The 20,076-nt window shown below is 45.0% G+C and overlaps 1 protein-coding gene across 3 annotated transcripts in view; it reads right to left on the bottom strand.

Moving 5' to 3' along the window:
• LOC138947730 (uncharacterized) overlaps positions 1 to 20,076 on the bottom strand; it is a 69,140-nt gene that overhangs the window by 41,153 nt on the left and 7,911 nt on the right. The window contains exon 1 of one of the 3 annotated variants that reach the window (XM_070319277.1): positions 12,041 to 12,337. The exons of 1 other annotated variant lie outside the window; for it this stretch is intronic. The gene's annotated coding sequence lies outside the window, so the exon portion shown is untranslated. Of the gene's footprint in view, positions 1 to 4,460; positions 4,945 to 12,040; positions 12,338 to 20,076 lie in introns of those variants that run through there. One more of the 3 variants, XM_070319276.1, reaches the window with a different exon arrangement.

Raw genomic sequence — 20,076 nt, 5'->3', positions numbered from 1 at the left:
CATCATCGTCCAAATCTAGCGGGTAGTCCACCATTAGACGGTGTTTCACAAAAAATAAAATAAAATGCAAAATAAAATAAAAAGAAATAAAATGAAAGTAAGTGTAAACAATCCTCGAACTCAATATGTCTCTCCCTCAAAGTTCGCAGTAAAAGTACAAATAAATTAAGTAGATGTGCAACGCCAAGGCACTGCATACCCCAGCGAAAGACAAACCTCTCTCTCTCTCTCTCTCTCTCTCTCTCTCTCTCTCTCTCTCTCTCTCTCTCTCAAACACACACACACACGAACACACACACACACACACACACACACACAGACACACCCAGGTTACACACGTACACACGTACACACATACACACTCACTCACACGCACTCACTCACTCTCTCACACACACTTCACTGTACACAAAAAACACACCCCCATACGCACATATAGACAGACGGACATACACACCTTTACAAACAAACACACATACACACACACATACACTTACGCACACGCACAAACACAAGCCAACCCTCCCACTCTCTCTCTCTCTCTCTCTCTCTCTCTCTCTCTCTTTATCTCTTATACAAACAGACACACACCCACACAAACACACACACACACACACACACACATGTACATACGCACGCATGTACGCACGCACACACCCACAGACACACACACACACACACACACATTGACTCACACAAATCTCATACACACAATACACACACTCATTCGCACATAAACGGTTGGCCTAGTGGTAAGGCGTCCGCCCCGTGATCGGGAGGTCGTGGGTTAGAACCCAGGCCGGGTCATACCTAAGATTTTAAAATTGGCAATCTAGTGGGTGCTCCGCCTGGCGGCTGGCATTATGGGGTTAGTGCATGCTAGGACTGGTTGGTCCGGTGTCAGAATAATGTGACTGGGTAAGACATGAAGCCTGTGCTGCGACTTCTGCCTTTTGTGTGGCGCACGTTATATCTCAAAGCAGCACCGCCCTGATAATTATGGAAACAAACAAACAAATACGCACATAGACAGACGGACACACACACCTTTACAAACAAACACATATACACACTCATACACACACAAACATACACACAAACTCATGCACACACACATTCACACACACACACACACTCCGGTTGGTCCGGTGTCAGAATAATGTGACTGGGTGAGACATGAAGCCTGTGCTGCGACTTCTGTCTTGTGTGTGGCGCACGTTATATGTCAAAGCAGCACCGCCCTGACATGGCCCTTCGTGGTCGGCTGGACGTTAAGCAAACAAACAAACAAACACCCACACACACACACACTGTACATACGCACGCACACACACACACACACACACACACACACACACATTGACTGACACAAATCTCATACACACATAACACACACTTATACGCACATAGACCGGCACGGTTGGCCTAGTGGTAAGGCGTCCGCCCCGTGATCGGGAGGTCGTGGGTTCGAACCCCGGCCGGGTCATACCTAAGACTTTAAAATTGGCAATCTAGTGGCTGCTCCGCCTGGCGTCTGGCATTATGGGGTTAGTGCTAGGACTGGTTGGTCCGGTGTCAGAATAATGTGACTGGGTGAGACATGAAGCCTGTGCTGCGACTTCTGTCTTGTGTGTGGCGCACGTTATATGTCAAAGCAGCACCGCCCTGATATGGCCCTTCGTGGTCGGCTGGGCGTTGAGCAAACAAACAAACAAATACGCACATAGACAGTCGGACACACACACACCTTTACAAACAAACACATATACACACTCATACACACACAAACATACACACAAACTCATGCACACACACATTCACACCCACACACACACACTCTCTCTCTCTCTCCAACACACACACACACACCAAGTCACACACACACACACACACACACACACACACACACGCTCACTCACACGCACTCACTCACTCTCTAACAAAAAACTTCATACACACAAAACACACATCCATACGCACATATGGACAGACGGACATGCACACCTTTACAAACAAACACACATACACGCACACACATACACTTATGCCCACACACACACTTACACACACACGAGTACAGACTCATGCACGCGTGCGCACGCACACACACACACACACACACACACACAAATACACACACACCACACACATACGAGTACAGACTCATGCACGCGTGCGCGCGCGCACACACACACACACACACACACACACACACACACACACACACACACACAGTAACACTAACACATGTGCACAAAATGAACACAAACACACACACACTGCGCGAGAGAGAAAGACTACAGGGAGGCATGACGTCATGATGCATTAATTGACGTCAAAGACTTTCGACCGTGACGTATTCTTCTTACGCGAGCTTTATCCATAGACTTGGAAACTACGGAATTTCTACCCGTCCAAAGCGGCCTGGGGTGGCGTTTGCTGAAAAAATGGGGGCGCCTATTTTACCCACCGTATTTTTGTTAGTATGGTCCCCATTTTTGGTGAACTTCCATCTCCAACTGTAGCACGTAGCCGGGCACAACGAATCCTTCTTTATCATGTATTATTCGGTGTGCACATTTCTCAAATCGATTACAGTATTGCGTTCACGGGATACCTCCAGCTTCGCTGGGATAAATGCATACAATAAAATGTCAACAATCAGCCGTTCAGAACTCAAAGGTATTGCTTGTCCTGTTCAAGTAAAGATTCAAATGCAAATCCGCACTGTGACGGAAGTATGTGCAGTTTTACTGAGAAACTATCACCAAGCTTTACGTAGACGTAGAAATGGGCTGACTGTGCACTTCAAATTGAACACAAGACTTTCTAAACAGTCAGTGTTGCAAGAAGGGCGACCAGACGGATTGCAAACAGAGGAACAACGCCACGAGCTATGATCGTTGTTGAACGTTCTGGTTTCATGAAAGAATACGATTAGTCCCGCTGTTCGATAAAAATATGCTGAACAAAAGGTTGATAACTGTAAACATGCTACATCAAATTCAATAGAGGCTGTCTGCCACCGTTCAGACGTTCAAGACAGAGAACGGGTATTCCTGTTGCTCAATATGCTGGACAAACTGCAGCTCATTGTAAACATGCAACATCAACAGAGGATCTCCTCACCGTAGAAGCAGTAAACAAAAGGATGTTCCGAATTTCAGGTATAAAACAGAACGTTCACGTCACATTCAATGTCTAGACACTTCGTGATTTGTGTCAATGCACGAAAGGAAGCAGTCACTGTCCAATCACAAACATTGCATCACCATGGACATAACATTTAGAGGACAAACCCACAGGTAAATAATTGATCTGTTCACTTTCAGTATTCGACGTCTAACATCACGACAATATCACAAAACCAAAATCAAATCTCAGGCGTACACAACCAACATTAGGTGGGAGAAAAATTAATTGTTAACTTTTTGCATTCACAATAATATCACAACACCAAAATAAACTTTCCTGCAAGTACAAGGAATGCCCCTGGTCACAATTTCAAGCACTCCAAACTCCCAAGCCGAAGAAAGCGAAAGGTCAACGATTGTCGGCGTTCACGTGTGAAAGTCAACACCACGGTATAGCCGGCGACAGGGACGGAGAATGGCCACATGTAACCGGAGAATGGTCAGAAGCTATAACACTGACCCTTCTACTCGGGGGAAAGAGTGGTCCTCAGCAGCCACAACGAACAGGGCAACACAGATTGAAGTTGAGATCAGCTCCCGTTATCTGCCTTCAGATCAATGACCACCGGTGTCTCCTCGTTCCTCCTTCCCCTCCGCCCCTTGTTACCTGTCATCGATCTAACTTCCCATTCTCACCCCCCCTCCCTTCCCCCTCATACAAATTTCCTGGACCCTCCCCCCTCCCAGTTTTTCTTGCCCTCCCCTCCTAATTTTCCCTCCTACCTTCCAGTCCACATTTTTCTGTACCCTCTTCTTCCCCCAGAAAAATGCCTGGCATGCCACTCATGCCAGTGGTTGGCATCCCCCCGTTAGCAGACCACCTGTGCTGGGCGGACCCTGTTTGATGGGTCCACACTCACTGCCGTGTGCACAGCACAGGTCGCTTCTTCTTAAGCCATAAACATTAGGAATTCGAACTATCTCCACCTATGCCATACCCGCCCCAAAAGCTCTATGAATTATGTCAGTGACTCCGGAAGGTATAAACTGGTTATCTGACTCCAGTGGATATTAACCGTTATCTGACTCCAGAAGATATTACTGATTATCTGAAACAGTTTTAAACCGAAAGGACCAGTTATATTACTGGCAAAACTACTCCTTCTAAGCAATAAAACTAGGTCGATAAAAAAACGAGGCAGAGGCAGAAGTACGTATACAAATCATCCTCTCCTAAATTACTTCCAACAGAAGCATCAGTAGCAACAAGAGTGTACGGCAAAACAAAACAAAAAGTCAACAACAACAAAAACATGGATTCCCTACCTCAAAAGGAATGCATCTTGTGTTGCCGTTCCGGGAAAACAGCGCATGAACAAACTGAGGTGGTTCGTCAAGTTACGTGGTAGCAGTAGCAGTAGTTGTAGTAGTATAGTTCTCCAACACGCAAACCTTGCAAGCTGCACAGACTTCGAAACAACAACATAAACAGAAGATCTTCGCTTCACTGGCACTGATTTTTGCCCCCCTCAAAAACACGAGAGTGTTGAAGAAGGGAGAAGAACAAAAAACGCTGGATGAAAACAGCCAGCACGCACAGTACACCGACACCGCCGCACAGCGCAGCCGATCAATTCAAATCCCCAAACTAACGGTCGAGGCGCGGAGGAGGATTTGGCGGGAGGGGTATGTATGTGGCACGCTGGCAGGCATGCTGAGACAGGCAGACAGGCAGGCATGCTGCAGAGAGAGAGAGAGAGAGAGAGAGACAGAGAGAGAGAGAGTACAGGAGGCAGACATTACTATGCAGCAAAGCACACACAGCGCCGGTGGATGATGGCAAAGCAGAAGAAGCGGAAATGCCTTGCATTAGAACGATACACACACTAGCGCCTGACTGTACTGGAATCCCGCCCAGCCCTCCCCCAACCAACACTCCGCTAAGTGTCTGGCATCGCTGTGCGTTCACTCAGTCAAGCCGAATGTCGGGGTTCATTTCTACTTTCAGCACGTGCAACACTCACCATAAACATACGGGGAAAGGCTATCTCGTAAGGTCTCTGGACTGTTCCGGCATCAATGCCCCATTAATCAGGACGTAATGATTTTAAACACATCACAAAAAAAACTAAATTCGTTTCTACTTTCACTGTTTCAGCACACACAACACCCACCATAAACAGGCGAGGGTACATAGTCAGTTGATGCGACAGCACTGTTCCGAGACGAACTGAAAGCCATGCCAATCACCAGTACCTCATTTACAGCAAAGCGACAAAAAATCCCCTAAACTCCGAAAACAACCAGGTACATGTACTTGTAGTGTTACCGCTCATCACTGCCAAAGGTGACGGATCACCTTAACTTGCCAAAACGAAAAACCTGAGTTGACAAAAGACACGAAGGTCGTGCAATGTCCTGTGTCACACAAAAGCTACTCCTGGTCCAAGCTGTATACACTGTCTGTCACACCTAGCTCAGTCTTGGCAAAGAACTTGCTACAACCACATTCACAGAAAACGTGTACACCATACATACATTTGTAATGTAAACAAGCAAAGGATGCCGCTTCAGTTGAAGCTGGTTGTAAGGACCTGACAACAGATAACAAGAAGGGAAAAGCCCATACGACTCACATGCTTTACACATTTTTCCAACCAAAATACATGTGACCTTGACCAAGGTCAAGGTCATCCAAGGTCATGCAACACAAAGCTGTTAATTCAAGACATAGGAAGTACAATGGTGCTTATTGGCTCTTTCTACTATGAGATATGTTCACTTTTAGTGGTTCACTACCTTATTTTGGTCACATTTCATAAGGGTCAAAGTGACCTTGACCTTGATCATATGTGACCAAATGTGTCTCATGATGAAAGCATAACATGTGCCCCACATAATTTTTAAGTTTGAAACAGTTATCTTCCATAGTTCAGGGTCAAGGTCACTTCAAAATATGTATACAATCCAACTTTGTAGAGCTCCTGTGACCTTGACCTTGAAGCAAGGTAAACCAAACTGGTATCAAAAGATGGGGCTTACTTTGCCCTATATATCATATATAGGTGAGGTATTCAATCTCAAAAACTTCAGAGAAAATGGGAAAAATGTGAAAAATAGCTGTTTTTTAGGCAACATTTATGGCCCCTGCGACCTTGACCTTGAAGCAAGGTCAAGATGCTATGTATGTTTTTTGGGGCCTTGTCATCATACACCATCTTGCCAAATTTGGTACTGATAGACTGAATAGTGTCCAAGAAATATCCAACGTTAAAGTTTTCCGGACGGACGGACGGACGACTCGGGTGAGTACATAGACTCACTTTTGCTTCGCATGTGAGTCAAAAACGTGTCACTGTATACCCACAGTTCCTTTGTGGACCAGCTTCTGAAGTCTTACGCCTCAGTCGCAACGTAGGTAATTCGTCCTGCCTTAACTAAGATACAAATCCCACTTCGGTGATTGATGACTTTGATACTTCTAGTTCTACCGAGTCTGGGTGAAGTTAAACTCTCAAATGCCGACTTTACAACTTGTTTGGCTTTCCAGTTGTATGATTCCACTATCTGAGTAGTATTGAAGGTGGTTGGGGAAAGGAGGGGGGTGCGGGGATGTCAGGGTGTCCCTTTCAAAATGCACTGCCCCCAAGTCATCAGAGCAAGTTTAACGGTGGGTGATAAGGCCAAAGTGATGTGTTCAATGCAATGAAGCCGCCAGGACTAAGTGCTACACGCCTCAATACTCGTGCACGCCGCCACAAGTCCTTTGAACCAACCTCAGCCAGTCTACAAAAATCGATACTGCCTGCCTTGAAAAATAAAGTCTATCTTTCTATCTGTTATTGATTTCGTCAAGTTCCAGCGACAGACCTTCGGGGCTTTTTGGGCTAGCTAAGTATCCTTAGCAGACGCTCGCTAGATACGCTGCGGTCATTGCAGTCACGGTCTCTCGCGCAGCAAACTGCCAAACACAAACAACTGCGTGTTTTCTATGGTGGCATTAAATGCAATCATAGCAACGTAGCAACGTGAAGCCGAGCGTGCAACTGGCGGTTGCACCAACGCGATAAAACAGTCAAATTGCCCACGCGTGACTAGCCATTGTCGATTGATCGTTTTTGCTCATAAAATAATGTGCGTTATGTCTCTGTTGTTACCTGATTGTGACTCGGCATTGACAGTTCTTGCTTATAATATATGCGTTATGTCTCTACTATTGCCTGAGTGTGATTAGTCCATGGACATTCTTGCTTAATAACGTACGATATACACCTCTCTGTAATTGTCTCATTGTGACTAGTCCATGGCCGTTCTTGCGTATGCCTTTTATATCTCTCTTACCTGCTTAGGTGTCACGTCTAAGGAGCTCATGGCCGTGCGTGCTGATGTCACAGGTGTATTTGATGTGTATTTGTCCTCGGTTATACGAGGCAGTCAGTATAGCCAGCAATAATCATTACCATGCAGGTATGGTTTTTTTTATTATTATTGTTATACAGCAAATATAAATCTGTGATATGCGCTGTATCTGCAAGAACGCTGAGTGTATTAACATTGCTGAAGAGCAAATAGGCTCCCAAAACATAAAACATACAAATATTGGAAGGGGCAGCAGATGAACAAACAAGAAGGGCAAAGCCCATACGACTCACATGCTTGACCTTGACCTTTACATGACCTTGACCTTCAGGGTCAAGGTCAAATAACTAAACCTAGCAATGACATCATACACTAAGAACTGCTTTACACATTTTTCCTACCAAAATACATGTGACCTTGACCCAAGGTCAAGGTCATCCAAGGTCATGCAACACAAAGCTGTTAATTCAAGACATAGGAAGTACAATGGTGCTTATTGGCTCTTTCTACCATGAGATATGGTCACTTTTAGTGGTTCACTACCTTATTTTGGTCACATTTCATAAGGGTCAAAGTGACCTTGACCTTGATCATATGTGACCAAATGTGTCTCATGATGAAAGCATAACATGTGCCCCACATAATTTTTAAGTTTGAAACAGTTATCTTCCATAGTTCAGGGTCAAGGTCACTTCAAAATATGTATACAATCCAACTTTAAAGGACCCTTGCGACCTTGACCTTGAAGCAAGGTCAACCAAACTGGTGTCCAAAGATAGGGCTTACATTGCCCTGTATAGCATACATAGCTAAGGTTGCCATTCTCGATAACTTCAGAAAACAAGAAGAGCAAACGCTCGATCGAGTCACTTTCGCAGTTCTGAATATTATATGAGGCATCAGATGGACAGGAAGAAATTGCTATTCACAACACAATGAGTCACGTTCACATAAAATTTGAGCCCGGTCACTTTTATAGTTTCCGAGAAAAGCCCAACGTTAAGTTGTGTGTTGCCGAACAGAAAAGGCTAGTTATCTCCCTTGTTTTTCTGATAACGTTCGTAAAAGGCTACAGATGTAAATACTTTGATGTAAAGAATAATCCTACAAAGTTTCAATCACATCCGATGAACTTTGTCAAAGATATAAAATGTCTAATTTTTCCTTTGACGCTGACCTGTGACCTTGAAAAAGGTCAAAGGTCAACGAAACCATCGTTAAAGTGTAGAGGTCATTGGAGGTCACGACTAAACAAAATATGAGCCCGATCGCTTTGATAGTTTCCGAGAAAAGTCCAACGTTAAGGTGGTGTCTACGGACGGCCGGCCGGACGGCCGGCCGGACGGCCGGCCGGACAGACTAACACTGACCGATTACATAGAGTCACTTTTTCTCAAGTGACTCAAAAATGCGAAAATGTGAAAAATGGTCGTTTTTAAGACAACAATTACGGCCCCTGTGACCTTGAACTTGAAGTGAGGTCAAGTTGCCGCACATGTTTTTTGAGATCTTGTAACCATACACCATCAGGCCACATCAGGTGTTGATAGACTTAATAGTGTCCAAGAAATATCCAACGTTAAAGTTTTCCGGACGGACGGACGGACGGACGCCGGGACGGACGGACGGACGACTCGGGTGAGTACATAGACTCACTTTTGCTTCGCATGTGAGTCAAAAAGCTTCGAAACAGCAACGTCCCGTTGTGGTCCACAGTGACCCACGAGGACAGAAAAGCCATTTTGTGGAAGATAAAGCTATTTAAACAAACTAAACAATCGTCACGCTTGGTCATCCCCTGCGTTGTGCTATCTTCACGACACGGATCGCTGGCAGTGGCACACATACACACAATTGGCAACTGTTATCGGACGGCCCTAATTAAAACAGTACAACTTGTGGCCATCAGTTGGCCAAACACCTCACGCCAGACACTGAGACACACACATGGGAACAGCCATGCAAATGAAAGGCAATCATGAAATGGTAATTTGTGATCCCCTTAGTCACTGGGCCCAGGAATTGGTCAATACGATGTTAATTGCCTCCCCCCCCCCCCCCCCCCCCCCTCTCTCTCTTCTCCCACTCTGTTCTCATTCAGACATGGTCTCTAACATCCTGCAGCCGAGGTTAAAAGCACTTTGTATCCTTCTCGCGTATATAATGTTCACCACCACATAATTATCTGTTCATATGGGAAAGAGCATCATTCCACCCGGACACAAACCCAAAATCGACAGCGCACCATGAGAATATTTAGTTGCATTAATTCAGTGCATGACGCCAATAAGCTAAACAAAATAAAATAAAATGTTAAAACATCCAACAACAAATCTGTGTACAGGAAGCAGCTAGGCTACGTCGTTGTTGGTCTTACATCTAAGCGGAAGGAAGAACTTGTAAAAAAATTAAAAATTAAAAATAAAAAGCCTGGCAAGGTCTGTGATGGTGAATATTTCTTTCGCAGAAAGGATAATACCTTTCAATCTTTCGCCAAGTCCCGCTTGGTTCACGCTGTCCAAGTAGGAACCGGACTACGTAAGGATCTGACACTCAGAGCAAAGAGCTTTGCTCAGAGGTCTAGCAGGCCAATTTTGCTGCGAGGGGGGTTTCGACCATGATCAGTTCATCTGCAAGAGACCCGAGTCTTGGGGCGGAAGATCTCTGCCCTGGAGAACGTCGGAGATCGTATAGATCGCCTGCGCCAGCTGGAGCCCCACAGGGAACGTCATAACAATACCCTGGTCAAGGGTTCGGTACCGCTTTCTTTGTACGTTCAAGGTTGCTAGCTCTATTTCAGGGAGAGCTCTGCGTACTATACAAATGTCCTCGCATAAACTATGATACTGGCGCGTGAAACTTCACATAGTTTTGTCTTCATGAGCTTATCATGATGCTTTAGAATTTAGATATTTGAAAGACACACAAATTTCATCTGTTTAACGCCGTGTTTTGCAGCAATCGATATCAAAAGCGCAAAACTATACCAAAGCAAACAACAGTCATTATAGGTTAACATGCGACAGGAACTATAGCCTTTGCCATTAAAAACGCGACAAACGATCGACGGAGGTTTTTATGTTACTGGTTATAGCAAGCACCTGTGGTTTAGACTTCGTCAAAAACAAAAAAACTGCACGGAAAACTCATGCAAGAAGACACATAAAACACGTGGCGTTTCATTGAGTACAAAATTGAAACGAAACAGCTGGAGTTATGAATGGGTTATAGTGTCGAGAACTGCACGTGTTTTCCATTATCGGTACTTACAGCTTCAAATCAACACAAGTTGTGGCCGAAGCAACCGACAGTGGTATTGACAGTAATAAAGGTCACGGGTTTTGAGTGAATAAAACCTTTTACTGAATTAAACGCCACGTGTTATACGCGTCTTCTGACATGAGTTTTCCGTGCACTTTTTTGTTTTTGACGATGTCTAAACCACAGGTGCTTGCTAAAACAAGTAACATAAAAACCGCCGTAGATCGTTTGTCGCGTTTTTGATGGCAAAGGCTAGATATACCTTGGCCCGTTGGAACAAAATCGCGTGTCTTCCGTGTCCTCAGTCAATAATTCATACACGCAAACAAAGGGAACTAAATTCCAGTTTGTACACAAAATCTCCCCCTGGTGCAATACTCACAAATGCTGTAATAAACAGTGGAGTGGACGGATTCAGGTCTTATTTTCTCACACACTGACGAGAGGTATCGTACGGTAGGTACGGTAGAGTGTTTTCCGACTTGCTCATCTGTTTCTCGCAACACACACCTTCACCTTGCCTCGGTAATAAACGAGGGAGATGAGAAAACAGAAGCCGTAGCGAAGGTGAAAAAGAAACTGTTAAGAGGGGGGGGGGGGGGGGGGGGGGGGTGTCACGACGGTAAGCATGCAGTGTGGTTACAAAAAATAAAAAGTGAAGAGCCAGTAATGTGATTGATCACTCTGTCACGCCGCCCTCACGACCATTAAATATTAAGAGCCCTCTCTCTCTCTCTCTCTCTCTCTCTCTCCTTCCATTGACGCGGCACTTCTCGGGCTCTACAGCCTAATGAGAGAAGAGCTTTGCATCTGGTAATTAAGTCGCTGATGGCCGGGATAGAAGGTCGATGGGCCTGTGTAGTATTCCACGGTGCACAGATGTGCTGGGATAAACAGGTCAGATTCCAGAGAAAGTGATTTAAATAGTGTTTGCTGTGGATGTGTTCGATGAGAGAGAGGGCGAGAGAGAGAGAGAGAGAGAGAGAGAGAGAGAGAGAGAGAGAGAGAGAGAGAGAGAGAGAGAAAGAGAGAGAGAGAGAAAAAGAGAGAGAGAGAGAGAGAGAGAGAGAGTGTGTGTGTGTGTGTGTGATCGCGGGTGTGTGAGACAGACAGGCAGAAAAACAGACACAGAGACGGACAGAAAGAGGGGAAGGCAGACAAGACACAGAGAGGGACACCACACAGAGTATAAAATTAAAGATATTCTACTGCTACACTACAATGATCGACAGACCCGATCCTGCAAACGACAATTATGTCACTGCTACAAAGTATTCTGCCCTTACCTGCAGTAGACAAAATATCCCACCGGCCACAGGTGTACGAGGCACAGGTAAGTACAGTACAACAATGCTAGTGCAGCAGGTAACTGCGCAGTGACGTGATTACATCAAACACTAGGTGGAAGAAGATTGCACAGGTGAGATCAGGTGAGACAAGCTGGAAGCAATCAGCTAAATGTCAGAAGTATTTCTCCTGACAGGGTGCGTTCACTTCGGCACCTGCCTGATACCTGGCTTTTCCTCCTGCCTCCCCATTCAGTCGGTACAAAGCAATACACTGGCGTCGGTTGGTGTTGCCGCCCTGTTCTTGTGTGTGCTGGTGGGGAAGGGGGGACCACTGTGTGTTTGTGTGTGTGAGACGAGAGAGAGAGCGCGAATGTGTCTGTGTGAGAGCGTGAATGCGCGAGGGAGGGGGGGAGAGAGAGAGAGAGAGAGAGAGTGTGTGTGTGTGTGTGTGTGTGCGTGTGCCACTATACGTCCAGCAGCAATACCCTAGTGCTTCAGTACTTCCTTATCTAATCAACATGATCGTTCATCCCACCCTAAAAAAAATCCACCAGTATAACTTGCGCTCAAAACGTCAACATATACAATTCCTCTTGAAAACAAACACCCCCTTTTTTTTATGAAAGCTATCCTATCGGCACACATCTCGAACTGCTGACAGCTGAAGTGACGAATTTTCAAACGATCTAATAACGCAGTTCACGTGACCTCGGATGACACCCAGAGGCTTCGTATTACGCATTAAACAATCCTGTTACGTCATTTGACGGCGATGCACACACACACAAAACCACGGAAAACCCTCAATGAATAAAATGAATGTTACAAAAGCGATACAAACTTTCAAAACAAACAAACCTAGACAAACAAAATAGCCCAAAACTAGCAAAACTCACCTTCGCACAGAGCAAAACCAAAACTATTTTCCTTCGCAAGATTTAATACAAGCTGTGCTGTAATGTCAAAGTTCAGCAAAGCAGAACACACAAAAATGCCTTTCAAAGAAAAATGTGCACAACAAACAACACACAGGTAACTCGTGAAGAGAGACCGCGAGTGCAGGTGGGTTGAGGTGATCTGAGAGTTTCCAAAACACACCCCACTCACGCGGAAAATGAAGGGGAGAGGGGAGAGAGACGAGGGGAGAGAGGCATAGACAGAAGAACAAACTGGTGCCAATGAATCAGCTCACCTGGCTCCTGTCCAGAATGTTCTTCCGTTTATCGTAAGATCTTGTAAAGTAAGCCCACAGGTGAGTTGAGCCCCCCCCCCCCCCCCCCCCCTTTCTTAACTTTACCACTCGCAGCATCCGCTGGCGAGCAACCCACTTCTACCCATCGCTAACACTTTGTTTAGTGTCTACCTCTACTACAAATTTGGCAGCCATGCAGCTTTTACCTAAAATACAGAATCTAAAGAAAAAAAGAACAGTGCACATATTTTCCTTTGCTAAGTTTTCTGCCCCGGCAAATTCGAAGAGCTGCCAAGTTCTTTTTTTCAGGGAGGAAGCACAACATCCTTGGAGCCAAAAAATGTCTGTTTACCAGTTCCGCTTGTAGGTCGTGCCAATTCTGACATAATTCGGATATTCACAGCGAGAGATACCACTTCACGAAAAAAAGTCTTCTTGTGACCCCCCCCCCCCCCCCCCCCCCCCCACCACCCACCCCGAATCGATTTGATCAGGGGCGCTGATTGAAAATATGCTACGATCTGTCGGATACTGACAGCGAGACAACCCGGTCTACGAAAGCTTCTCTCTTTCCTACCGCCTCCCCCCCCCCCCCCCCCCAACCATTACCACCACTGGGTTTCCATTTGACACAGATTGAAAAGCACTCAAGTAATGCACTCACGTAGGACTCGGAATGTTGTTTTTGAAGAGAAAAAAATCACTTATAAAATGCAGTCACGCTGCATGAAGGACTTTTGTTTTTATTGGAACTTGGCAACTGCGGAAACAGTTCAGTTAATTTTAGAACGGTTACGAAGTGGGATGATGGCTTTGAATGTTTATGACATCATGTTTTTAGTTTCTTTTTTTTTTTTGGGGGGGGGGGGTGTCTAATTTGCACCAAACAAGTTGCTGTGAGGGAGGGGGGGGGGGGGGGGTACAGGGTGAGTGTGCAGGTGGTGATGGGTTTTGTTGGCATGAAGAGATCAGATGTTTAAAACGTGCAGCCATTTTCACTTTAGACGTGCGCATGACTAGAACATGTGTGAATCCGTATTTTTCCAAAACAAATATCTGACGAACAGCGATGCCACTTGAAAAATACTGGCACTCGTGGTATATGCGAAAAACAGGTTGCTGAAATCTCGCGCGAAGAACAAAAACCAACGCGTTACGGTGCAATGGGTTGTTGTTCAACTGTGATGAGCAGTCCTTAACACTATAACACGACAGCTATGTCCAGGATACAATTATTCTCAATATTATTACAAAGTTTAAAACTTCGTTAACATGAGAGGGCTTACACAGTTTACCGTTGGTTTGCAAATGCACAGACCGCGAATACCAATCATTATAAACAAGTCTGCTTGTGTCAAGTTGACCGTGACACAACGAAATCAATCACACTCCGGCAGAAACAGATTCACATCACACCTCTGCACTTCATGATTCATCCTTCTCACAGGAAAAACGGCCACTACTATTCTGATCACGACTTCGAACTTCTACCCCCCCCCCCCCCCCCCCAACTATAACAAACAAACACACACAAATTACAATCAAATAACACGCGATAATCTAACTCTTCCATCAATAGTACTTGAACATCAGACTGACTTTCTCAAGGTAATGAGCAAAACAAACCAGTAATCAATTTAACCAGGAACAAGTCCAGGCGCTGTATCGAGCTCCTCCTGTATCGAGCTCCTCCTGAACGAGCAACGTACATTCGTTGCCACTTTCCAGTTGAAATTCTCGACTGAAGCTGTTCGTACTACTAGCAAAGAGCTTTGCTACTAGTACCGTTGAATCGTTCTCGCTTTATTTTCCATTCACCGCCGGCGTTTTGGAGAGAGAGAGAGAGGGGGGGGGGGGGGGGGATGGGGGAAAGCTCCCTCAGCGGAGCAACAGCAAAACAAACAAACGAAAAAATAGAGTGAATGGCTGGCATCTCCATAATAATTATTGTCCTATTTGTAGACACACCCAACTGATGTACAACAAGAAGGGCAAAGCCCATACGACTCACATGCTTTACACATTTTTCCTACCAAAATACATGTGACCTTGACCCAAGGTCAAGGTCATCCAAGGTCATGCAACACAAAGCTGTTAATTCAAGACATAGGAAGTACAATGGTGCTTATTGGCTCTTTCTACCATGAGATATGGTCACTTTTAGTGGTTCACTACCTTATTTTGGTCACATTTCATAAGGGTCAAAGTGACCTTGACCTTGAACATATGTGACCGAATGTGTCTCATGATGAAAGCATAACATGTGCCCCACACAATTTTTAAGTTTGAAACAGTTATCTTCCATAGTTCAGGGTCAAGGTCACTTCAAAATATGTATACAATCCAACTTTGAAGAGCTCCTGTGACCTTGACCTTGAAGCAAGGTAAACCAAACTGGTATCAAAAGATGGGGCTTACTTTGCCCTATATATCATATATAGGTGAGGTATTGAATCTCAAAAACTTCAGAGAAAATGGGAAAAATATGAAAAATAGCTGTTTTTTAGGCAACATTTATGGCCCCTGCGACCTTGACCTTGAAGCAAGGTCAAGATGCTATGTATGTTTTTTGGGGCCTTGTCATCATACACTATCTTGCCAAATTTGGTACTGATAGACTGAATAGTGTCCAAGAAATATCCAACGTTAAAGTTTTCCGGACGGACGGACGGACGGACGGACGACTCGGGTGAGTACATAGACTCACTTTTGCTTCGCATGTGAGTCAAAAACGCCCCAAACCTTCTTCTGCCCCCCCCCCCCCCCCCCCTTAATTTTAGATAGCAACACGACCCGACATTCCCAACCTCAAGGGGAGATGGGGGAGGTAGACGGTTGCACAGCCCATGCTGACAGGATCATCAGCGAAATGCCCTATTTCAATTATCGTCAGTGGCAAGACTGACACACATCGAGCGAATTTGAAAGGGAAAGATGCCAGTCACTGACGTGCCGTGATTATCTATAGTCAGTGGCAGCAGCAAAAACCGAGCGGCAGTTCATAAAAGTATAGGAGGATAACTTTCGCCCTGAGAAACGGAACACGAAAAGGGTTGAAAGGAAACTCGATCAGCCCTCGATCATATCGGGATCTAAGTGGTTGGCTTCTGTGGCCAGGCAAACCCGATTGAAAAGAATGGAGGAGTGTGTGTGTGTTAAGGAGTGGGGGATGGCGGAGCTTTGAGACCGTTCCAGCAACGAAGAGCTACCTGAAAAGATAACTTGGTTTAAGAACTTCCACGGAGAAGAGAGGTGTTTGGAGGCAGGCTGCAGACGGGTTTGACTGAAGAGCCTAAATCAATAATTCAATCGGCCATTATCGATCATCCCCAAATCAATATTCTCAACAGCCTCGAAGCGATATATGCTTCTGTTGCCAGCCAGGTATGATTTCAGACCTGGAAAGGGTGAGGCGGGGAGGGGTTTCAGGCGGTTTGAAAACTGTTTCAATAAGTTAAAACGAAGATGAATCTGAAAGATAGTTTGGGATGAGGAGCCGTTATCAATAATCCAATCAGACTTCATAGATAACATCGCGATCGTAATGGCTCCAATCACTGTTATCTACAGTTTTTGTTTGTTTACCTCATATGATTTTAGGACAAAGAAGATCGATCGACTGAAAACCCTAAATCAATAATTCCATCTCCTTCATGGATCAACTCTCGATCACATCCGCCTCCAGTACCAGGCTTCTGTGGCCATATAGATATGGTTAGCGAGCAGGGGGGAGGGGGGGGCAGGGCTACGGGGGCGAGTGGGGAGGAGGGAGGGAGGGAGGGAGGGAGGAAGGGACGGACGGACGTCATAAATAACATATTTCAGAAACGAAGCATTGCTGGATGAAGGTTTAAATATACATGAATACATCTATTGAACCACACTCCGTCTTGAGCTTTAGACTTCTTTCTCCTTCTCAAAGTTCTTTTCTTAAATCTGGGAGCTTAAATTAAACTTCTTCAAATATCCTTTAATAGCAAGCGAGAAATAAAAATCACAACAAAAACAAAAAGCTCCCATGTGCAGTGGTCAGGTGGGTATTCAACTTCAAAAAAGGCTTTCCACTTCACCAGCACTGCACAACAGATGGGGTGTCTTCGATTTACATCCATGGTGTGATTAAAACGTTTCAATTCCTGGACTCGATTCAGACTTGAAAGAACCCATGTATTTTGCCAGAAACCCAACGCTAAATGTATCAAATGACAACAAGTTATTCAACACACCAATCAGTTTCAGTACAACCAAACAGTGTTTACGGTTCCGTGCAATCTGAGAGCCAATCGAGTTTTTGAAATATCTCCTCCCCTCTTGGCGTGCACCTCAAACAACGAGGTCTCTGTCTCCTCTGCTTCTACTCTGGCCTTGTCTCTCATTTTGTGCACGCACAAGAGAGATTAGTGCTGTTCCCTTTCCTCCGGCTCCCATTGATGGCTTCCCTGCTGCTACAAAACCTCACCATTAAAAGAACTAGCAGGAAACACAAACACACACACACACAGAGCCACACACAAACGACTTCTCTTGTAGGAACCGTCAACCCAAGAGTGCCTGCGGTTAAACAGAAGCCATTACTGCACCCAAAATGCCATTTGCTTCTGATGACAGCCATTTTTCTACAGCAAATTCCAGGTCTGAGACACGAACGAGTGAGAAGAACTTAAACGGTGCGTGATGAAACCGTCCGGGAAAAAAAACCAAGTCGCGTAAGGCGAAATTACTACATTTAGTCAAGCTGTCGAACTCACGGGATGAAACTGAACGCACTGTATTTTTTCACCAAGACAGTACAGCTTCGTCAATCCCCGCGTGAAGGAAATCGCTCACCTTCCACGTGCAAAACGTAGTGATATTGACACGCCAGATTAGCGCGGTAGCGTATTGTGCTAAGCAGGAAAGCGCGCTTTTCTGTATTCTTGTTAACTTTCTGAGCTTGTTTTGAATACAACCTATCATATCTATATGTTTTTGGAATCAGGAAATGATAAAGAATAAGATGAAATCATTTTTGGATCGATTTCTTAAATTTTAATCGTAAGATTAATTAATCTATTTTCGTTAATTGTGATCACATTTTTAAGAGTAAACATGACATATGTATATACTGTATTTTAGATTCAGAATGTGATGAAGAATACGATGCAATCAATTTTAAATCTGTTTGCGAAAAATCGATTTTAATGACAACTTTAATGAGCAAACTCATTAATTAATTTTTAAGCCTTCAAACTGAAATGCAATACCAAAGTCCGGGCTTCGTCGAAGATTACTTGACCAAAATTTCAACCAATTTGGTTGAAAAATGAGAGCGTGACAGGGTGCCGTCTCAACTTTCACAAAAAGCCGGATATGACGTCATAAAATACATTGATCAAACAAATGGAAATAAATCATCTGGGGTATATCATACTCAGGAACTCTTATGTAAAGTTTCATGAAGATCGGTCCAGTAGTTTCTCTAAATCGCACTATACAGACACACACACACATACACCACACCCTCGTCTCGATTCCCCCCTCAACGTTAAAACATTTAGTCAAAACTTGACTAAATGTAAAAACAATACAGTAAGGCCCAACCCACCCCAATGTTAGACTCCCTCCCTTTTCAAACCTTGATTTTTCAGATTTTACCCCCATTTTAAGATGCCCTCCTTTTTAAGATGCTTGAAGGTCTTAAATTGGGGGTTCCACTGTATAGTGTCTTTGTGTATTCCCTGAGAGAGAGGGAGAGAGAGAGAGGGAGAGAGAGAGGGAGAGAGAGAGAGAGAGAGAGAGAGAGAGAGAGAGAGAGAGAGAGGGAGAGAGAGAGGGAGAGAGAGGGAGAGAGAGAGGGAGAGAGAGAGAGAGAGAGGGAGAGAGAGGGAGAAAGAGGAAGAAAGAGAGAGGGAGAGAGAGAGGGAGAGAGGGAGAAAGAGAGAGAGAGGGAGAGAGAGAGAGAGGGGGAGAGAGAGAGGGGGAGAGAGAGAGAGGGGGAGAGAGAGAGAGGGGGAGAGAGAGAGAGGGGGGGTAGAGAGGGAGGGGAGAGAGAGCGAGAGAGAGAGGGGGAGAGAGAGAGAAGGGGGAGAGAGAGAGAGAGAGAGGGGGAGAGAGAGGGAGGGAGAGAGAGAGGGAGGGAGAGAGAGAGAGAGGGGAGAGAGAGAGAGAGAGGGAGAGAGAGGGAGAGGGGGAGAGAGAGAGAGAGGAAGAGAGAGAGAGAGAGAGGGTGAGAGAGAGAGAGGGAGAGAGAGAGAGAGAGAGAGAGAGAGAGAGAGAGAGAGAGAGAGAGATGATGTTGATGATGATGGAACTTTATTTTTCAATGATAGAGGTTTAAGGCGACGCCTTTTCTTACAACCGGTCCTTGTTTGTTTGTTTGTTTATTTGTTGCTTAACGTCCAGCCGACTACGCAGAGCCATATCAGGACGAGGAAGGGGGGGATGAAGGGGGCCACTTGTCAAGCGATTCCTGTTTACAAATGCACTAACCCATTACTTGTGTCCCAGCAGGCTTTAGTAAAACTAAATTAATACCTACTGGAAGATTACCAGTTTCCAGTATGTTAAAATAGGCTTAACCTATCTACTGCTGGACTTACATCAGAACACTAACAGATTAAACTATACATGAATCGCGAGACAAGCGGCAAGAGAAGAGATTTTTGGAAAAAATACAGGTGAATGAGCAAGAAGGCAGAAAAAAGAAAAGAATTCATGAAGAAAAAGAGAGCATGACAGGAAAGAGGAACCAAAAATCTACCTAACAGCAAACTAGAAAGCTCCTGCGGTTCCAAAAACAGGAGGGGCTTTTAATTTCATAACCGCAGTGCCCCACTGCGGGAAACAATGACGGTTCCGTTCC

This window comes from Littorina saxatilis, linkage group LG14 (assembly GCF_037325665.1).
Source record: "Littorina saxatilis isolate snail1 linkage group LG14, US_GU_Lsax_2.0, whole genome shotgun sequence".
Classification (NCBI taxonomy): domain Eukaryota; kingdom Metazoa; phylum Mollusca; class Gastropoda; order Littorinimorpha; family Littorinidae; genus Littorina; species Littorina saxatilis.
The sequence above is the reverse complement of the archived record's forward strand: the minus strand, read 5'-3'. Positions and strand labels throughout refer to the sequence as shown.